This window comes from Paroedura picta, chromosome 10 (genome assembly GCF_049243985.1).
Source record: "Paroedura picta isolate Pp20150507F chromosome 10, Ppicta_v3.0, whole genome shotgun sequence".
In the NCBI taxonomy this organism is placed as follows: Eukaryota; Metazoa; Chordata; class Lepidosauria; order Squamata; family Gekkonidae; genus Paroedura; species Paroedura picta.
The window spans coordinates 38749290-38769774 of NC_135378.1; the positions used below are offsets into that span (position 1 = coordinate 38749290).

The following is a 20485-nucleotide window of genomic DNA, read 5'->3' on the forward strand; positions in this document are numbered from 1 at the left end:
TTTTTAAAAAAGAAGGCTGCCTCTAATTGTCTTCATTTTTTCGCCTAAAGATCTCCCCAAAGGAGAAGAATGAATAAACAGCAATTATTCATTTTTTAAAAGTCACCATTTTTATCTACAGTCTGTCACAGCACAACTTGAGAAACAGTCCCATATATTTAATATTAAAAATTATTCTTGAATGTTGCAAAAAGTTAGAAATGGTTCATGGTCAATATTGCTAAGTTAATGACCAAAATATTCTCTGTCTGTATGAACTGACATTGCATGAACTTCTTTTCCTCAAAATGATACCTACAAGGAATTCTGTGCAGCAACTCTTGTGGTTTATATGAGTATAGTGTAACTGCTTTCTACTATGAATATACTTTTGGGGAATTATAAGACTAGGGGCCAAGCCCACTGCATTTAGGAATTCAATGGGCACTAGATTGGGGGTAGGGTGGGGTGGGGTGGAAGAATTGTGTGGATGGGCCTCCCCCTCCCCAGAACCTGGAAATGCTGCAGGCAGCTGTTAGGGAATTTACCGGCAGGGGCAGCTCTCATGCAGCAGAGATCTGCAACCTCTGAGCCTTGGAGGGAAGTGGAAGGAGGAGGGGGTGGTCAGAGGTGGAGGCCCTGAGTGGGTGTTGAGCTCTGAGTGGCACTTAAGCCATGAGACCAGCTTCTCCTCCAAGCCCTTACCAGAAATATATTATATGAAACAGATTGTCATGATGCCTGCCTTACTTCAACCAGCAGTAATTATTATTATTCAAAAACAAAGCCTAGGCTTTAGATCATTATTAGCAACAAAATTAAGCATATCTGAAGTGCAAGGACAATCTTACAGCTAGAGTCTTGTAAATATAACCTCAATGGGTAGGAAAAGTAACACTTGTCTAAGACTGGGGATTGCTCATACAAGTATGTATAGTCAATCAGTATTTGTACCAAGCAGCATGGAAGTGTCCTCATTAAGCTTCTATGTGTAGTTCAGAGACACAGACTTCAAAGTGGCAAACATGTCTTTAAAGCTTTTTATATATTTTCCCTGAAAACATCTGAAAAATAGTGTGGCAATACTTAAAAAATACTGATATGCTATCTGGGTTAAGTCCCTCTCCTGTATCTTGTCACCTTTCCTCATACAGAATAGGACAGGAAAATAACATCTACACAACACATTTGCTCTTGAATATGAATAATAAGACACAACTAATAAAACAGAGGAAGTATCTTGTTCTGAAAATGATATGTTTGTATGCTCTCCCCATATCTCTGCCCTTCATTCTCCTACCAGATGCCAGCCATCAGCAGGAACACTGCACCTTAACCCTTGTCCATCAACACTATCCTAATCTGAAGCAGCCAATGATTAAAGTTGCCATTGCACCAATAGGGGAAAATATAAGATCTCATTATCTGTATAGCTGTTTGCAGCTCTACAGGGACAGTTTAGGTTAGGATTCTTTGGGAAAAGATATCAAAACACCATGCTCGCAGCATGATCCCAAACCAGATCTGGGTCCCACAGAGTTTATATTTTATAAATGGTACTACCAACCTTAAAAAAACCAAGCACTTGAGAACTTCCTGCATCACTGCCAGGTTAAGCCCATCAATGAGTTTTTTAAAGGATGCAATGTATCAGTAAAGGTTTCAAAAAGAAGGGAAAGAAGTCATTGTTAAGACTGCCAGCTGTCTTCTTTCAAGAGTTTCTATTTTTACAAGAGATAGGATTGGAGGAATTTTTCATATTCCAGATGATAGCAGTCCATAGAGTACAATGGATGCTTGTTATTTCAGACTCCACAGCTCCAAAGTGCCGATTAATTCTGAAATTTTGATCAGGGAATGTTAATAACCACATATTGTGGCATGCCTGGATATGAGACAGTGATTATTGGAACACACATCTTTTTTTTCTTATTTTCAGAGGACACCAGATGGCTGATATTCACTATACCCAGAGCTCTGATTCGGTCATGATGCATGGATGGATGCCTCTTTTGTGTGTTTTTAAATATATATATTATTGCAGATGTGGGAAAGGCTAAATCTGGACATATCCACCGAGTATACAGTTTCAAAAACTACCAGGGAGTGGGACTGGTCCATGTGACACACTTCCCATGTCTCTGTTGCTCTGGAGCTGCAAATGCAGGAGCAACAGAGCTTCTGCAAAGCTTTTAGACAATTTATATTAACATATAATTTGCTTCTGAGATGCAGAGGTTCCAGGTGTACCCTCCCTCCAAATGTAGAATATTTCTTTGCTATGTAGCTCTTGAAGTGCATAATGAGCACACTAACTTGCTGTTTAAAAATAAAAAATAGAAATGTAGGTTAATACGGACCATGGTACACGCACCAGATAGTCCTCTTCATACTAAGGTGACCAGATTGTCCCACTTTTGGAGGGGCATCTCCAGGCACCTGGCAAATTGTACTTATGTTGCAATGAAAAAATATATATTACAATACTATTTTGCATTCTATGCATTCTATGAAAAAATTGTTGCTCCATATAGACCAAATTTTTAATCACCCCCCCCCTCCCGGTCAATGGTGTCCCGCTTTACCAATGTTAAAAACTGGTCACCTTAATATATACTCCACTTTGGTGCATGTCCACCCCATGTGAAAACACAGTTTTACAGTGTTCTACCCCCAAGCCACCACATGTTTTAAAGCACGTTTTCTTTTAGTAGGTAAGTATTTTTCTCCTCATGACCACTCACCAATATTTACAAGGCAAGGTCACTTTGAATGCCACTGGCAGTTGAACGACCGGGGAGAAGAAGAAGAAGAGGGGTGTTTTTTATCTTCACCGAGTTGGCTGATTCTGCTACGGTGATAACCGACAATGACATTACACCAGGGAAAAGTTGTTGTAGTCTCACACTTCTGGCTTCACTGCAGAGACCAAACACAACAAAAAGATTTTTTTTTCTTTACCCTGAGATGGTACTACTACAATATGAAAATATTTTATCTGTGGCATATAAATACAGCTTTAACCTTGGCTATAAAAAGCTGTCATCTGAAACTATTTTTTTTATAATTCTGAGTTTAATAGATTCCCCCCTCAAGAAATTTAATATCCTTCTGTAACATTAATTAATTACTTTGAAAGCTTTCTAGGAGATAAACATAAATATCTTCAGTACCCAGTAGGTGGAAGATTGTAGACTGAAATGACAACTGTATTAAAAAGAAAACAAAAAACAGAAAGACCAGTATTGTAAAGGTACAGGTATATATTTGGAAACAAGGTTGGTGGTAGTTTTGACTATATGTAATCTCCAAATAAATATAACAAGGCAAAAGATTAATGAATTTATTTATTTATTTGCATTTTTATATCTTCCATGTGAATTATTACCTATATATATGTCCTAAAAGAGGGAGGGGAAAAACTGTGATGAATAAATAAACAGCTCTAGAAATCTTCAATAGGGTGCTTTACCTTGCAGGGAATATTATCATTGGCTTTTGATACAATTTCTGCTGCAGGGAAAGACTTTCAAAGCTCAGAATGCTGAAGTATTGCCAGGCGCTCAAAGACCCCCTGCTGTGCGCGTCAAACTAAGAAATCTCTCTGAACTTGTCGAATTAAAAGTCATCTCTCTCTCTCTCTCTCTCTCTCTCTCTCTCTCTCTCTCTCTCTCTCTGCAACCCCTGCACAAGCCATGAAGCTCTGTCCTCATTTTTTTCCAGGCCTTCCATGATAAACAAATGGAGCCTGGAGTATCTTTATTCTTTAAGGCACATAATTAAAATTCTAAAAATATAATTGAATGCAATGACTTTCAAAAAGAGATTCTATTTATCAATGACAGTATGAGAGTCCTGTCCACTTCCCTCCCTTCAAGGCAAGATTTTCCCTCAGTTTTTCTTTCCCTTTCCTGACTGTGATGTCAGGAAGTAATGTGTTTTCTTCTTGGTTGTGTTTTCTTCTTTGTTGAAGGACTTTGACTGTTCTATCCTGTCACAATATGATATTTTGGCTGGCTGTTGGCTCAGCCCAAGAACATGAAGGAAGGCCTAGGAGCCCCCTTTAACTTAAAAAGCTTAAATGGCACATGAGGTAATTTGAAATTCAAATATAAAATAATATTATATTTAATATTCAGGGGAAAGGTCAGGTGAAATCAGGACTTGAAATTTCTGAGGCAAAATCAGAACATGTACAGACTTTAGTTCTTATATTTCAGGCTAATGAGAGTTTGATAAGCTTTCACAGTGTCTTAAATTTTTATGTTGAGAGGCTTTTGTTCCACTGTTTTCCCCAAATACTCCAGTACACTTTCCCCCCTATGACTCTTGGTTTCCAGAAGAATGGTAAGCACTTCCCAGTACCCAACCCCCTTCTCTCAAAATGCCAGTTTTTTTTTTAACTGACGCTTACAGCTTGCTGCAGTGGCCTCTAATTTTGAGAACTTGGTTTGATTTTCCACTCTTCCAAATGCAGGTGGCTGGGTGATGCTGGGCCAGTCACAGTTCTCTCACAGCTCTCTCAGTCTCACCTACTTTGCAGGGTGTCTGTTGCGGGGAGAGGAGGGGGTGATTATAAGCTACTTTGAGACTCCTTCAGGTAGTAAGAAGTAGGGTACAAAAACCCAGTTCTTCTTTTTCATGTTTCTAAAAGTAGTTTCTAACCACACCAGACTAGACTGGATCAGCTTCCAAAATGTGTCCCCTGCAAGGATGCAGAAAATGGCAGACCAGCTCCATTGCTGATATGTGTCCCCCATGGGGACACAAGAAGTGTGGAAGCATACTGTTCTGCCGCAACACACCGACAGTGACCCGGAGTGGTGCCACTGGTGTGGAATCACCCTCAATCAGGCTTGAATTCTGAGGGCCATTCTGCACAATGAAAACTCAGCAAGATCATCACCTTACGTAGACACCTTTTTTTGGTGTATTAAATGACCCCATCAGCCTCTTGCCTGGTCCCAGCACTGATCTTGCTTCATCTCCCAGTTTGTAATGAGATCCATGTAATCACAAAAAGTGGATTCTCCTGGGAAAATCCCATCAACTGCTGCAAGCAGCCAGCCAAGGGAGAGTCAGGAGGCAAGGGCAGTAATCATCACGTGAGGTGATGTCCCATCCTCAATTTCGCCCCCTTCATTTCTGGGAGCGGAGTTTCACTGTCTTTTTAAAAAATGGCAAAGCCACTGGACCAATGAATGGGCGTTTGCAAGGCTGCAGGATGGTTTATAAACATGTCCCAACCAATGCATATGAGAATAAACGGATTCTCATTTCATTGCATAATTCATATTAAAAAAAAGAGTTCACTGGGAGTCGAGAGGGTTTACACTGCCACGCTCCAAGGTGGTTGGTTGTTGGGACTGATTGACGGGCGCAAGCTGGGGGAGGCGCTGGAAGCTCATAGCATGTTCCTCACTCTTCAGAAGGAGGTGAGGAATGCTGCAAACACCACGATCGTGGAGAGAAAAGTGGGGATGGCTCTTGAGTGTAAAATGAAGTTAGGATGCTACAAAATCCTGTGGTGGCCCATGCAGTGCCAATCACGTTACTTTTTTTCCATTGTGCGGAATGGGCCTGAATTAATTCTTCTCAGCATTCAGCTCTAAAGTGTCTCTCGGCTCAGCTGATGCTAACCAGATCGCTTGGAAAAGGCTGTCAGGCAAGGCTACCTTGCTCTGTGAAAAATTAACACTTCACATTCCTCTACCTGTTTGTACAGCACTTCAAGCTTTGAAAAGTGCAGTCTGTCATTTCTAAAACGGTTTCAGTACTCCATACTGCTTTACCATTCAATTGTGCTTAAACTTAGTTCAAAACAGCTTGTTTAGACCCTGAAAAATGTATTTTTGTTGTTTTGAATTCACATCAAGAGGATACTCCCAACAAATATCTCAGCAGGATTTATGCTTTCTAGAATGTCAGAGTCTTAATTACTGATCCCACGAAAAGGGGAGTAAACTATTAAAATATGAACAAAGCTAGATAAAATCCCTGGTTGCTCTAAATCATTATTTATCTTCTTCCATAACACAAATGTGTTAATTTACATTCATATTTTTATAGTAATACACTTTCAGATTCACCCACAATACAATGTATGTATTCACAACCTTACAATGGCTCACAAATCTAAAAATAAACACAATGTTAAACCATTAAGAATGCAGATATTGCTGTAGAACACTATGACAATTAGAAATGTGAAAGGAGAAACATTTTTCTTTTCTTTTTTTTGGACATTGGTGGGGAATGGGGAGGTAGGGTTGCCAGATCCAGGTTTTGAAACTCCTGAAGATTTGGGGATGGAGCCTGAGAGGATAGGGATAGCAGTAGGCTACAATGCCATAGATGCCACCCTTCAAAGCATCCATTTTGGGCAGGAGAACTGATCTCTGTAGTCTGGAGGGGAACTGTAATTCTGTAGGATCCCCACTTTCTACCTGAAGACTGGCATCTATAGGAACTGAACTTTGTAGCATGGAGATCAGTTGTGATTCTGGGGAATCTCCAGTACCCACCTGGAGTTTGGCAACTACTTTACATTGGAGAAAATAACTTGATTTCCATAGTATTCAAAATATAACTGATCTCTAATTTATTATGGTTTATTATGCTGAGGTGCTTCCTCTAACTTTCAACATGCACATCTGACAAGTGTTCTTTGTCATTCTGGATTGATTTTCCTTCCTTCAGTGCTTAGTTAACTTTTTGGTCACTGTTTTTCTGGACTTTTTAAGGGTGCTTTTGTGCTAATTTTCCCCTTGTTTAACTTCCAATCATAGTTCAAAAGCATACAGATTCTTTTGGATTTTGCCCCCTTTTGCCACCCCTTGAAGTTCACTCCCTAACCACTTCGAGGTCATTCTACCCACTCTGCATCTTCCACCATCCTCCCCCCTTATCAGCGTACAAGTTCCATTCCTCCCCCCCACACACACACACCTCCAATTTTTGAAGATATAAGACTTTTGGATTTCTGGATTCTTTTTTGTTTTTTTCAATGATGGTATGAGGTCTGGGTGATGACAAGGATGGTTGTGGTTGCACCCCTTTTGGGTCATCTTTCTTTATTGCAAGTAATGGTAGGTTACAGAAGGCAAAAGGGGAATGGTGACAGGGCATTTCTTTATGCCATCACAAGAGCTGTCTGATGACTAGTCAGAGCTGCTGTCCTCATCTTCCTGCTCCCAGCTGCTTCCGAGGTCAGGCTTCCCTCTAAATGGAGACACCTTCACATTGTTCAGGCCTTCAGACCCTCCTCAGTCCTCTTTCTCCTCCACCTTGTTTCTTCTTCCTCTTTCCACTCCTTGCTCCATCTCTCTCACTCTGCTTTCTCCTTGTCTCTACTGACCCCCACCACTGCCATGTGCTCCTTTCCTTCCTTATCCTGCCTCATCCCTTCAGTCCCTCCGCTCCATCAGCCTCAGGCAAGGTTATTTTAACCCTGCCTCTCCCCACCCCCGCGTCTCATTCCCGAGGGCCTGTGTCTGGGGGGGGGGGCTCCCTCTCAGATATGGTGGGAGCAGCCAGACCTGGGAGATATGGACAGATGGGGAGAAAGTTTAAAAGGAGTTGTATGAGGTTTAGTCCCTTGCCTGTGTTGTTTTGAAAGGGGAATTGGAGAGTAGGGAAACAGCAGTGTCCCCAATGCAAAAAGGAAAAAAATGGTTTTGATATGCTTTTCTCAACCAGAAGTTTCAAAGGGGCTTATAATTGCCTTCCCTTTCCTCTACCAATAACAGACACCCTATGAGGTAGACGAGACTGAGAGAGTCCTGATATTACTGCTTGGGCAGAACAGCTTTATCGGGGATGTGGCAAGCCCAAGGTCATCCAGCTGGCTTCATATGGAGGAGGAGCGGGAAATCAAGCCTGGCTCACCAGATTAGAAGCTAACACTCTTAACCACTACACCAAGCTGGCTCTTACAAAAAGAAATTAAATGCTGCATGCAAACAAAATAAAACGGGGGGTGGGGGGTTGGCATCAGCTCGAAATTGGCATGAGATGTAAAGAAAGAGGGAGGGATGGGGATGGGAAACCTAGAGCTGTGAAAACATTTCCCCTTCTAATGCTTTAGTGAACAAAGATCTGTGTGTGTGAAGAGGGACATTTTGGCAGTCTCTGGGAGCCGAATATTAAAATGTTGGATTGGCCACACTGACCTTCTGCAAAATGGTGAACTTGGGGATCACTTGGGATTTATATATTTAGAGGTAAGAGTGGAATCTGTACAGGACAGGCTTTTAAAAACTGCCAAGATCACAACCAGTGTGCAGGATCAAATTAAGAGAAAACCATGCAAATTTGCAAGAAACGGCAATAAATTAGTGTTATTATACAGCTGCACTAGGGCATTGGCAAAAATACTGCGAATTTTTGTTTCAATTTAGGTGCACAAAACTAAAGAAAAAGCTCTCCAGAGCTTCTGCAGAGGACTGCTCCCCTAGGAAAAATTGCAGTTCTGCGCAAAACATGCTGTTGCTGCAGCCACCTTTGCACAGGTGTATGTGTGTATGCACATACACATATGTTGCAAACAATCACAGCTTGCAGTGGATGTATGTTCTACTATGCATTCTGTACTCTCAACCTGTTGCCACATATTATGAGATTGTGTAACTCTCTCCCATTTTTCACAGTGGTCAGCAACACAGCAGAGAATTGCCTAGTGCTTAGCAATATGGGAAATGGTGCCTCAGTTGTTTGCCAGTTTTAACAACCCTTTGCATGCATTCCTTTCTGCTCTGTTTCATTAAACAAACTAACTCCAAAATACATGCAGAAAACCTGAACCACAAGGATTTAAATGAAAGACACTTGTCCACTACTGCATAGCTGCAATAGGGCAATTGCATTTTTTACAAAAACTTTGGGCACAATCTCTACATGTCACAAGTGTCATTCCACCCTGAATTAGAAAAGTGTTTTTTTTAAATTGCAGTTGCAGAATAAATACACAAGTAGAAAGTAGAATTGTGCATAAAGGTGGGCATAGAATCTGAAATCAAGATTAAAGGTTTACCGCTCTGAAAATTTGCATGTGTAATGGGCCTATATATCTTCTTTGCCATGTAGACAGCCAGCCACAAATACACAGCCTTGTTTTTTTTTTCATCCTGCCTGCAGATTTCATTTGAAATCATTAACAAATTACTACACACAATTCACTATCTGTGGATCTTCCTCTAGAGAAACTGTAGGAACCAGCTTGGTGTAGTGGTTAGGAGTGTGGAATTCTAATCTGGCGAGCTGGGTTTGATTCTGCACTCCCCCACATGCAGCCAGCTGGGTGACCTTAGGGCTCACCACAGCCCTGATAAAGTTGTTCTGGCTGAGCAGGAATATCAGGGCTCTCTCAGCCTCACCCACCTCACAGTGTGTCTGTTGTGGGGAGAAGAAAGGGAAGGCAACTGTAAACTGCTTTGAGACTCCTTCGGGTAGAGAAAAGCGGCATATAAGAACCAACTCTTCTTCTTCTTCTTCTTGGTAGAGAAAGCATTCACAGTTTAAAGTGATAACTAGAATGTAACACATGATAAGCCCATCAGGGATTGTCTTGTTATCTTCCTGCTTTACTAGTATTATTTGGTAATTACTTAATCTGATAAGACAGTGATATGCGATGACTTGTTTTATGTGGTTCAGGCATTCATGTGATCAAGTGATAACTGTAATTTATTACTTTGAAGCCTCCATTGCCAGGGGCAACTTCTTTACCCAGGTGTTCCATCAGCCTCCAGTCTCCCTAGAAACAAGCTGATACCAGGAGATCAATTAGGTTGTAATTATTGTTCCTCAATATATAGAGTCACAGGTTCAAATACCTGATTATAGCCTATAGCCTGTCTCCTTATCTTCTTCACCTGCCTATATCAATATTTGGCTCATGCTCCTAGACCAGATTACTGCTTAGGATTCCTTGTATGGACCTCTAGCCACTGCACCCTTATCACAGGGTCAGCCTTTAAGATGACCAACCCCCCCCCCAAAAAAAAGCAGACTTTTCTGCCCAGAAATACTGTCTATTTGGCCCCTCCTGAATCCCCAGACTTTTCCAATTGTGTATATTCCTCTCCTTTCCAATCAACTGTCTTTCTCTCCAATCCTTCCTCACAATCTGGCCTTTTTGTCTTTCCTCTTAACATGCCCACTCCCTAAGTCGCTTGGCTTGTATCTGAATAGGCTTTTACTAACTAGGGATGTCTCTACTTTTATTGCCTAGGCTGCCTTTTCTTCTGAGGACCCTAATTCTGGCTGTTTATACACTACCCGCTCATTATGTACTCTCCGTGTTCAGGCCTGCCTTTCTCTTTTTCTATAAGCCAATGTGTAGCTTTTCTTAATGCTGTTCCCAGCCTCCTCCACTTCACACCTGACCCAAAGGCCCCTTGTGGTATGACATTTATTTACAACAATTATAGGCTGCCTCTCCAGACACATGCCATTATTACAATCCAAGTACATTTACAAACATGAAGCTGCCTTACTAGTGATAATTATAACTTATCAGTACTAATCATTACACATATATCAAGATTAGTATTGTCAATTCTGACTGGAAACTACTTTCCAAGGACTCAAGCAGAGGGCTTTAACATCACCTCCCATCCATTCCTTTTACCTGGAGATGCTGGAGGTTGATTCTGGTCGGGAGCCCCAAAAATTCCCACAATTTAGGCTAGTCCAGATTAGCATTCAAGTGCTTAGCCTTTCCATGTTCTAACAATCATTGTACCATCTCAGTTCACTGGTAAATTCTGGGACTAGATAATGGTGGCCTTTTGGCTGAACCATTATATAACTGACAGCAGCAGTTCTCAGCTGGAGAGGTACAATGCATGCATAGTATAGATCAGGGGTAGTCAAACTGCGGCCCTCCAGATGTCCATGGACTACAATTCCCAGGAGCCCCCTGCCAGCATTCGCTGGCAGGGGACTCCTGGGAATTGTAGTCCATGGACATCTGGAGGGCCGCAGTTTGACTACCCCTGGTATAGATGAAACTCAGAGTTTTCATAAAAATTACTATTTATTTATTTCATTTACTCTCCCTCACTGTCCATGTCCATTTGCTAGTTTGATGTGCTGTCTCTTATGATTCCATCTGTAATCTTTTGATATACTAGTACTAATAGTAACCCTGAACTCTTTGTGTTTCTATTCTTCCATTCTCCTTGCTCACCAGCAAGTGTCTTTTATGTGCTGCTTCCTGAAAAGTATCAGCCAAGGATTATCCAGTGAGTTTCTGCCCCTCCTCCATTCTTCCTGGACACCATTCTAAGTCAAAGCATTGCCTTATTCTTACAATTAGAGGAGGTCATGTGTAGAAGCCTTCCAAACATATTTTAATCGATAAAACAGACCTACATTTTTCAAACTCTGGATATAACTGACTTTCATGTGTGGTAGGTTAGGAGCAGCATCCATTGTACCTGCTGTTTGAATGCCATGTTGCTTGTCCTGCTTTGCCATCATTGACTAAGCAATAAACCTTTAAATTTTTTTGGTAACTTCTTGGTGAATCTATTATATTTAGCTGTTGACAAGATTATGAACTTTTAATGTTTGACTGAATAATTTCTATTGATATATCCAAAACACTATTTACTATGTCTTACCTTAATTCAAACTGCTAATTAGATTATTATTTTCACTAGGAGCAAAGCCCGTTGTATCCAAGAATACAACGGGCGCTAGAGCCTGGCAGTGGGAAGAGGAAGGGGAAGAGTTGTCCAGTCTGTAAGGGCATGGAGTTGAATGTGTGTGTTGTGTGGGAGGTTGTGGTGGCATGGTGGCAAATTAGGGTATGGGTGTGGAGATATGGGTGTCAAGAACCTGTGGTGTGGAATGTTCGTTGAGTGTGGGAGAGGACTGACCTTTGGGAATTTTGGCATAGTGGTTACAGATGAGCTTTCCAGAGCCATGTCCTCAGATATGAAGGGAAAATCAGACTGGAGACTCTTCTTAGGGGAAGATTACATGGCAACGAATTCCTCCCAGTTCTGCGTCATTTCCCTTCTTCTGTGAATTAGGCCACATTCACCAAAATGCCCCTTTGCCCTAATACACATGGGGTAGTCACAGTACACGGGTGTCCACCCTGTTCCTTCTTTTCCATTTTTTCACTGTTGATAAAATGTTATGTGCCCACATGCTTCTTTCATGGTTACTCCTTAGAAGAACGAATTTCTGTACCCTATTGCTTACTACCCAAAGGAGTCTCAAAGCGGTTTACAAACACCTTTTCCATTCGTCTCTCCACAATAGTCAACCTGTGAGGTATGTGGGGTTGTGAGAGATCTGAGAGAACTGGGAATGGGCTGCAGTGACCCAGCAGGCCTCAGGTGTCTCAAAGCATTTTCCAATCGTCTTCCCTTTCTCTCACCACAGCAGACTCCCCATGAGGGAGGTGGAGTAGCGAGCCTCACAGGAAAGCTGGCAACCCTAAGAGGAAGACTCTCTGTGCACAGCAGTCTTAGTAAGGTTTTTATACTGTTTATTTGCCAGGCCAAGTTTATTTGCCAGGCCAATAAGTCATTTCAGTTACCATGTGTCTCCAGACATTTACTTTTTCTCTATTTACAGTTTCAGGTTGTAAATATTTATTTAGATCTTCCTGCACTTTCCAGACTCACAGGACTGATGCTGGTCTGCCTGTCTGCGTCCCAGAATACAAGCAGTTGCTGGTAAGGGCTAGCCATAACCCATAGGCCAGGAGGGACACCCCTGCACCACTCCAAACCAACTGCAGGCAAAAATGGCTCTCTTGAAGGCTGTGTCTAACGTCTGGGAAGAGAAGTATTTTAAGTGAGAAGTGAGAATAGGAATGCCCTCAGGCTCCCCTGCATTGCTCTCTGAAGGAAAATGCCTCCCTCTCCTCAGTCAGGGCCTGTCAGAGGCTCCTTCGCAGCATGCCTGAAGTGGGGGAGGGGGAGGGAGCGCACTCAGCAGCCTCCTGCCAGCTCTGTCAGAGTTCTGAGGCAATTTACAGTTGGACATGACAGTTAGGACAGCCTTGGGGCAAAAAGGGCTGGCACAGCTTGTGTTCTCATCCCACTTGGCAGCCCTACTGACCTCCTCTCCCTGCGGTGGTCAGGAGCAGACTGGCAGCCAGACTGGGCTGGGTGAATGGAATTTTAGTCTGCCCTGGTGAGGGGCCAATTGGAAGTCGCTTTGTGCGCCTCCCCATTGGCCGCTTGGCCCTTGAGTGGCACTTGGAGGGGCGAATCAGGAGCTGCTTTGTGGCTCCTGATTCGCCCCTCCGAGTTTTTATCATGGACAGAGCCCACCCTAACTCCCCCCAATAGCCGTTAGGGCTTTATTTTATAACCGCAGGAGCGGTTAAAGATTTGTTTGTGTTCTACTCGTAAGCAATAAAATTCTTCCCAATAATAATACTACATTTCAATAACAATACTACATTTATTGTTTATTAACTTTGTCTTTTACATTTATTGTACCAGTAAAAAAATCTATGGTATTATTACTTTTCAGCTGTTTTTTTCAGCTGCAAGAAAATTTACTTCCAACAATATTGCTGCTATTTTATTAGAGTTTGAGATATGAGAAGACTGGCTATCTATTTTATGTAAAAAAAAAACTGAGCTAACAATCTTGTGCATTTAAAAGGCTGGAGTTAAGAAAGAATAACCATTTCTTTTAGCTGTGCAAGAATTTGTATTCCTCACAGAACCCCCCCCCCCCCATACACTATTTGTTTCTGTGCATAAATAGTTCAGGTGTGAATTCAAAACTCGTTGTGTGTGTGTGTATTCATACTTGAATTGCCTCTCAGATGTTAACAAACTCATTTCTGTTAGATGAGAACAATTCTGTTCCTCCATGCATGTAATTTTTCAGTAGAAGATGGCATCAAACAAGGGTGATAGAGTGGAAAAAGAAAAAGGAATATTAACAGCCTGATCCTATGAATGTTTACTTAGAAATGCTTCCTTCTGCGCTTGACAGGATTTGTGCCCAGTAAGTGCGCATAGGACTGTGATGTTTAACAAATAAAGAAAAACAGAATGCTAAACTTAAGAAGGAATGACATAATATTGTATTTTATGGCATTTTGCTTCTCCATTGAAACTACGTTGGAAAAAGAAAGAAAAGGTGAAGCAGAAAATTGGGATTTCCCCTTCTGACTTCCACACTTTCATCTGATTGTGTGTTGTCTCACAGTAACCCTGTACAGAAAGAGATAGAAGCTGTAACCACTCCCACATCCTAATGCATTCAGTGGAAGTCTAAAAAGGCCTGAAGAAAGAAGGAAATGAAACGGAAAGTGTTAGTCAGATGCAAAACACCAATTCAAGCGGGGTTTTTTTTGGAGATTTGTGCACAATGTAGTTCTAGTTTTGTTCTGTAAATAATTTTTGGCTTAAAATCCACATTTCATCTATATACCTTTTGTACTTCTCCTGGTGAGTCAGTCAATATGAATTCTCTCGTATTGCTTTTTATTTGCTCTGTCAAACTTTGTATGATCAATGATTTAAAGGGGGCAGTTTTATTTTTGCTTGCATGGCAGCAGGGCTAATACCTGCTTATGCATGACGTCAGTACTGGCCCAGCCCCCTCCCGGCCCTGGACCACTTTAGGGGCTCTAATGGCCCTTGACAAGAGAATGCTTTCTAGCATTTTTTTTTTTTTGCTGTGGCCACCATTGGCCCATGCTATGGTGGCTGGGGGAGACTAAAAATGCCCCACTTGGGTCCACATTTTTGCGGTGCTGTGGGCTTGAATGGTTTTTTTTTCTTATTCTGCAGGAAGGCAGGATGGCGTTTTCATGCAATCCCACCTTTCTGCAAAAAAACTTCCCGCCACCCACCCCCTGCAGTAGAACATTTCTGCTGCAGCTGCGTTTCCTGGGGGGATGCAGTTTGGTGGTGGAGCTGCCATATATAAAAGGCCTGGGTCAGTCAAAACTGATCTCTGTGGAATAACCCTAAAAACCCAAAGGATCTGTTTTGATGATACTAATGAGCAACCAGAGAAAGTGTTATAGCTATCTAAGTCCTACTTCAAAGCAAGAAAAAAATATTTTACTGAAATATTTCAGTAAGCTGGTGAAATATTCTGAAACGTTACCTAATTGTTTTCCCCTTTTCAGTGAAAGGAAATTTTTTCTGCCTTCTGCAAATGTTGAAGATACTTGTATTTTTTTCCATGCTATTAAAGTTCTATCTTTCCAGGAACTGTTACATATTGTAACAAAGGATCAAGTACTTTGCTGTGGATCATGCAAAAAACACATACTTTAGCATGTTACAGTGCAGAAATAAAGGGAAAAGTTTAAAATGACAGGCAAAGGTAGGCATATCTATTCAGGTAAAAAAAAAAACCTTTTGATGAGATTTCTCTTTAGAAGAAGGGGAGTGTGCCTTCCAGCAGCTTAGAAAGCTACTTATTATTGGTTGCTGAGCAAAAATCTCAGCTAGGTAACAAGGATTTTTTTTTAAACTGGTTACAAGTGATGAGTAAATTAAGATTTTGCAGTTTATTTATTGCCAGGCTGAAAATCTGCAAGGTAACCGGTACATTTTAAACTTTCTCCTAGGCAGAAAAATCTCTCCTGGTAATAAGAAAAAGTGTGTGCACACAGATGGTTGTAGTAAAACATTAGCCCAAAGGATGTGTGCTTGATGTCCCTCAACCTCCCATATAGTGAATGAGCTAATTTCCCCTGTTGCATTCCTTTATTGTTTTGTGGGTTCACGCTACCACCCTGTGCTCCTCTCCTCCTAACTAAGAGAGTTGCTAAAATTAATTGTGGAATTGGAACATGGCAATTTGCCACATGCTTCAGTTCTTTCTATTCATTTGTGACTCTCCCTGCCCCCATACAGGTAACCAATACACACTTGAATATTGATAAAAACAGGTGGTGGGAAACAATTGTGATATAATCCATTGTAAGGCATCAATGTTATTTTGCACCAATTACCAAAACATCACACTAAAAGAATTTTGGTACAAATGTACGTAACACTCACATAAAGATTTGACTTGTGTGTATGCACGATATATTACATGTGCAGTAGTCTGAATAAAGTGTGGAAAAATTGATCCATTCACAATAATGCATCATTTTCACGTCCGAAATAAGATCAGGCAATTCTAAACTTTAAGGTCTTTTTAATATATCCTTTCCCTAACTAAAACTAATAACTTAAATTTTATAGTCTGCCCTTTCCAACTGGCTCAGGAAAGTAACAAAAAGAGGTATATAAGTAATTAATTTACATGGATAAACAGGTTTTTGGAAAATGCTTCGAATTAACATATATTAGTTAAATTATAATAATAACTGCCTCCTTTGAAACTTTACAAAGGGGGAACCAACTTCTATTCGACGGTTGGTGTTTTATGGATGGAGCATTGCTGTTTTAGGGTTAGGGAGGCCAGCGTTTCCTTGATGTTGATTTCCTGGCCTCAGCCATAGGCCTGGTGGAACAGCTCTGTTTTGCCGGCCCTCTGGAACTGTTGAAGGTCCTGGTGGGCCTTGATTTCACCAAAGTGAGAGTTCCACCAGGTCACAAATGCCAAGGACACTCTATGAAGGTCATTACATGGCCCAATATTGCAGCCTGTGAGTCTTGGCATAGCATAGGTTGCCAACTATAGCCACAGACAATCACACCCCTCTCCAGTGGCAGTCAAAACCTGCTTTCTGTGCTCAATCACAACCTGCTCCCAACACTAAATAAACCTGAACTAGGGCACTCCATAGCTCAGGTGGCACAGGACTCTAATTAGTACTCATATGAATACACAGCATTTTACCCTAATGGTGAGAATATCTCATCTCAGGAACCCCACACCGAAGGGGTATGTGACATGGAGTAGGAATGGTTGCATGAGGGCAGCAGTTTTGCTGCCAGTTATATGCTGAGAGTCAGTCTGCTTCTGAAGCAGTCATTAACAGAAACATATGACAAAAACTTTCCTATAGAATCACTGAGGATTGGACACGACTAAACGAATAACATCAACATCATCATCAGTCTGTTTCTGGATTGGGAACTTCACTACCCCAGCTGTGGGAGCACAAATCCAGAGTAGGTGAGGTGCACTGGGCCAAATGCTCCCCCATGTGGGAGCAGAAAGAGGTGGGACAATCTGCCCAGATTCAAACTCTAGCCTGCAGCCTGGCACAAAGCCTCCAGTGTGGAAACAGGATGGTCCAGTGGTTTAGAGCAGCAGACTCTAATATGGAGAACTGGATTTGATTCCCAATATTAAATCCGCTGGGTACCATGGGGGCTAGTTACAATACTGCCTGTTGTGGGGAAGGATATAAAGACCTCTTAGGGTAGAGAAAAGTGGGATATAAATCCCAATATTTCTTCTTCCTTGCAATGGGGATGGATGGGTGTCATATCTGGAGAGACTCAGGCCACGAGCTTCTTTTGGAGTTGCAGTGCCACAGGGTATTTTCTCCCTATCCTATGGTGCTCAGTGAAGAAAGCAAAAGGGGGAAATGGAAGCATAAGCAGGCGGTGATTGGCTGTGTGTCACAGTGACATCATTGCCAGGTTGCTGCTATGGGCTCCAGTGTTCTCCACTTCATTTGTACAAGAATTACTATTTCAGGATGAAAGTATTCAGAACTGAGGAAAGAATCTTAGCTACTAAGTATTTAAACATGAATACTTGGCTTTCAATTAATCTAGTGCCACTGGGGGGGGGAGTTTCAAGAAGAACAGAGAGTTGGCTACAGAGGAATGATGAAGCACAGCCAGCACTACTTGTTACTTAGGCATATGGCACAGATATGGCAAAAAAAAAAAAAAAAAACCAACAAAAAAATCAGGGCAATGGAAGTGGAAGAAAAAATAAAAGAGACAGAGAATTTTGAACTTGTACATGGAAGGCATGGTCCAGGTGTTATCGATTATAATGAAGGAACTCTTTCTCAATATCTGGATCCCAGTGCTGCTGTAGTAACATATGAATGACATGAACATATGAATCAGTAGTACATTAATCAGTGCATCAGCCATTGGCTGCAAGGATATCTTGCACTTAAATTGAACCCATATTATCTTTCCATCCTATATGATTTAAGTACTGGAAAGTAGAGATTCCCACATGATACTTAGGAATGTATTGGTCAGGCCAAAGAGGAAAAAAAACCAGGGAATTCAGGAAGCCAGAGAAACTGTAATTATGATTTTTTTAAATATAATTAGCTCAAAACTTAATCAGCATGGGGCAGAACTACATTACAATACACACAAGAGACAAAGAATGCAGAAAGAAATGAAATCAGGAAAGAACTAACAAAGGATATATCTGCAGAGATAATCAGAGAAAGAATGAGAAGCTTATACATGGGTCTTATAGAATCATAGAGTTGGAAGGGGCCATACTAGTCCACCCCCTTCTCAATGCAGTAAAAGAATCATTGCAGGGTATGTTAGGTATTGTAGCAATGGATGATTTGTTGCTAAAAATGGCTCACGTGTATAATTCCCCATTCCATCCTGTTACTGTAGAACAATTTACCTTGTATTATGATAATATTGAGTTCTCAGTTTCTCTGCCTTTACCTGATAGGAATAGAGGCAGAATATTTAACAATGAAGACAGCACTATGTAAACTTTGCTATACACTATTAGAATGAAAAGCTTGGCATAGGGTTGCCATTTTTGCACCAGTTCCATCTTTATGCAGTAGGTAGTCAAGCAGATGTCAAGGATTGCAGAACTATCAGGCTATCATATAAACTTCCCATGCAAGAAATGATGCTCAAAATCTTACAACAAAGATAAGAGAAAAGATACATGTTAAATTTGATTAAGAAAAGGAAGAGGCACTAGAGATAATACTGAAATTTTATATTGGTTATTTGAGAAAATGAGAATTTCTGAAGATCAGCTTGTGTTTCATAGATTACAGTAAAGCTTTCATTGTGCCTCATGAAATACTATGGTAGTTTTGAAAGAAATGGGTCTGCCACAACACCTGATTGTTTTGATGAGCAACCAATATTCTGGAAACAAGGCTACTGTTAGGACAATATAGACAAAGTGAATGGTTTCCAATTAGCAAAGGTGGCAGACAAGGATGTATTTTATCTTTAATCTGTATGCAGAACATATTAGAAGGAGAGATGGATTAAGTTCAGATGAAGGTGGAATGAATATTAACAATTTGAGGTATGATGATGATACCAGATTACTGGCAGAAAATAGTGAAGACTTGAAATGATTCCTGAAGAAGGTTAAAGGTAAAAGTGCCAAAGCAGGATTGCAGCTGAACAAGAAGACAAAAATAATGACTGATTACTGAAGAATTACACAGCTTTACATAATGTTAAGGTTGATGATAAAGAGACTGAAACTTTTAAAGATTTTCTATTTCTACACTCCATTGTCAAAAGGGAGACTGCAACCAAAAACTCAGGAGATTGAGGCTAGGAAGGGCAGCCATAAAGGAGCTACAAAAGATATTTAAGTGTGAGGATGTGTCACTCGCAACCAAAATCAAGATAATTCATAGTATCCTCCATTTTTGTGTACAGATATGAAAGCTGAACAATGAAGGAAGCCGGATTTAAAAAGTTTATTCATTGGAAATATCCTGTTGGAAGAGATACCATCCAAGTCATTGCATAGTCTGTAGAAGTGGGAGGAAAAGAAAAAAATACAGTAAAGTATACACTAAAATAATGGGTAGATTTTAGCTAAGTGAGCAGAAAGGTATTTTTTACATTTCTTTTGTGAAGCTATTCAGAGACTGAGTAGAATGAACTTAGTATTTGTGCAACTGATTGCAATAAGTAACCATTGGTTGAGATCATTCACAGAATTGATCTAGGAACTACTTCTTTGCTTTACTTGTGGTAGTCCTCATTAGCACATACATGGAATTGTGATGTTACCCTATTTACTACATGAACACAAATAGGATTGGATTTGTTATGTGATTAAGAAATAATATATAAAGAAGAAAATGTTGTATTGCAAATAGCCTGATAGGTGCCTTAACTCAGTGGTCCCCAACCTTTTTATCATCGGGGATCTGTCAATGCTTGACAATTATCTTTTGCTGAGGGACGTCACCACCGCTGCCTGAGCCCCCTGCTCCACTTGCTTTCCCCACCGGTGCCTCTGACTTCCCACCGCCCACTGGGGGGCGCTGCCAGCAGTGGCTGCACAGTGCCATGCCGAGGGCGAGCCCCAGCCATGGCGGCCGCCGGAGAGCACCAAAGGTGAGCTGGTGGCAAAGTGGCAGGGCAGCCCCCAAGGCAGCAGCTAGGGAAGAGGACAAGGAGGAGCCACGGCCTGGTACCGACTGATCCATGAACTGGTACCAGTCCCCGGACCAGGGGTTGGGGACTGCTGGCTTAACTAACAGTAACTGATGTCTTCTTGCAAACAGAGGACTAACCATTGAAAATACTTCCTTGAAGTTTAGATTCCCAATCCCAATAACTGTCCTGTTATATACATGACTGATTGATGATGCCATCTTCTGTTTTGTTGA

The 20485-nt window shown here is 41.2% G+C and overlaps 1 protein-coding gene across 22 annotated transcripts in view; it reads right to left on the bottom strand.

The window, feature by feature from the left end:
- Positions 1-20485, bottom strand: part of TENM3 (teneurin transmembrane protein 3) — a 1688047-nt gene that overhangs the window by 1082927 nt on the left and 584635 nt on the right. For all 22 annotated transcript variants that reach the window (XM_077302333.1, XM_077302335.1, XM_077302356.1 and 19 more), the window contains exon 4: positions 2724-2898. The gene's annotated coding sequence lies outside the window, so the exon portion shown is untranslated. The remainder of the gene's footprint in view (positions 1-2723; positions 2899-20485) is intronic.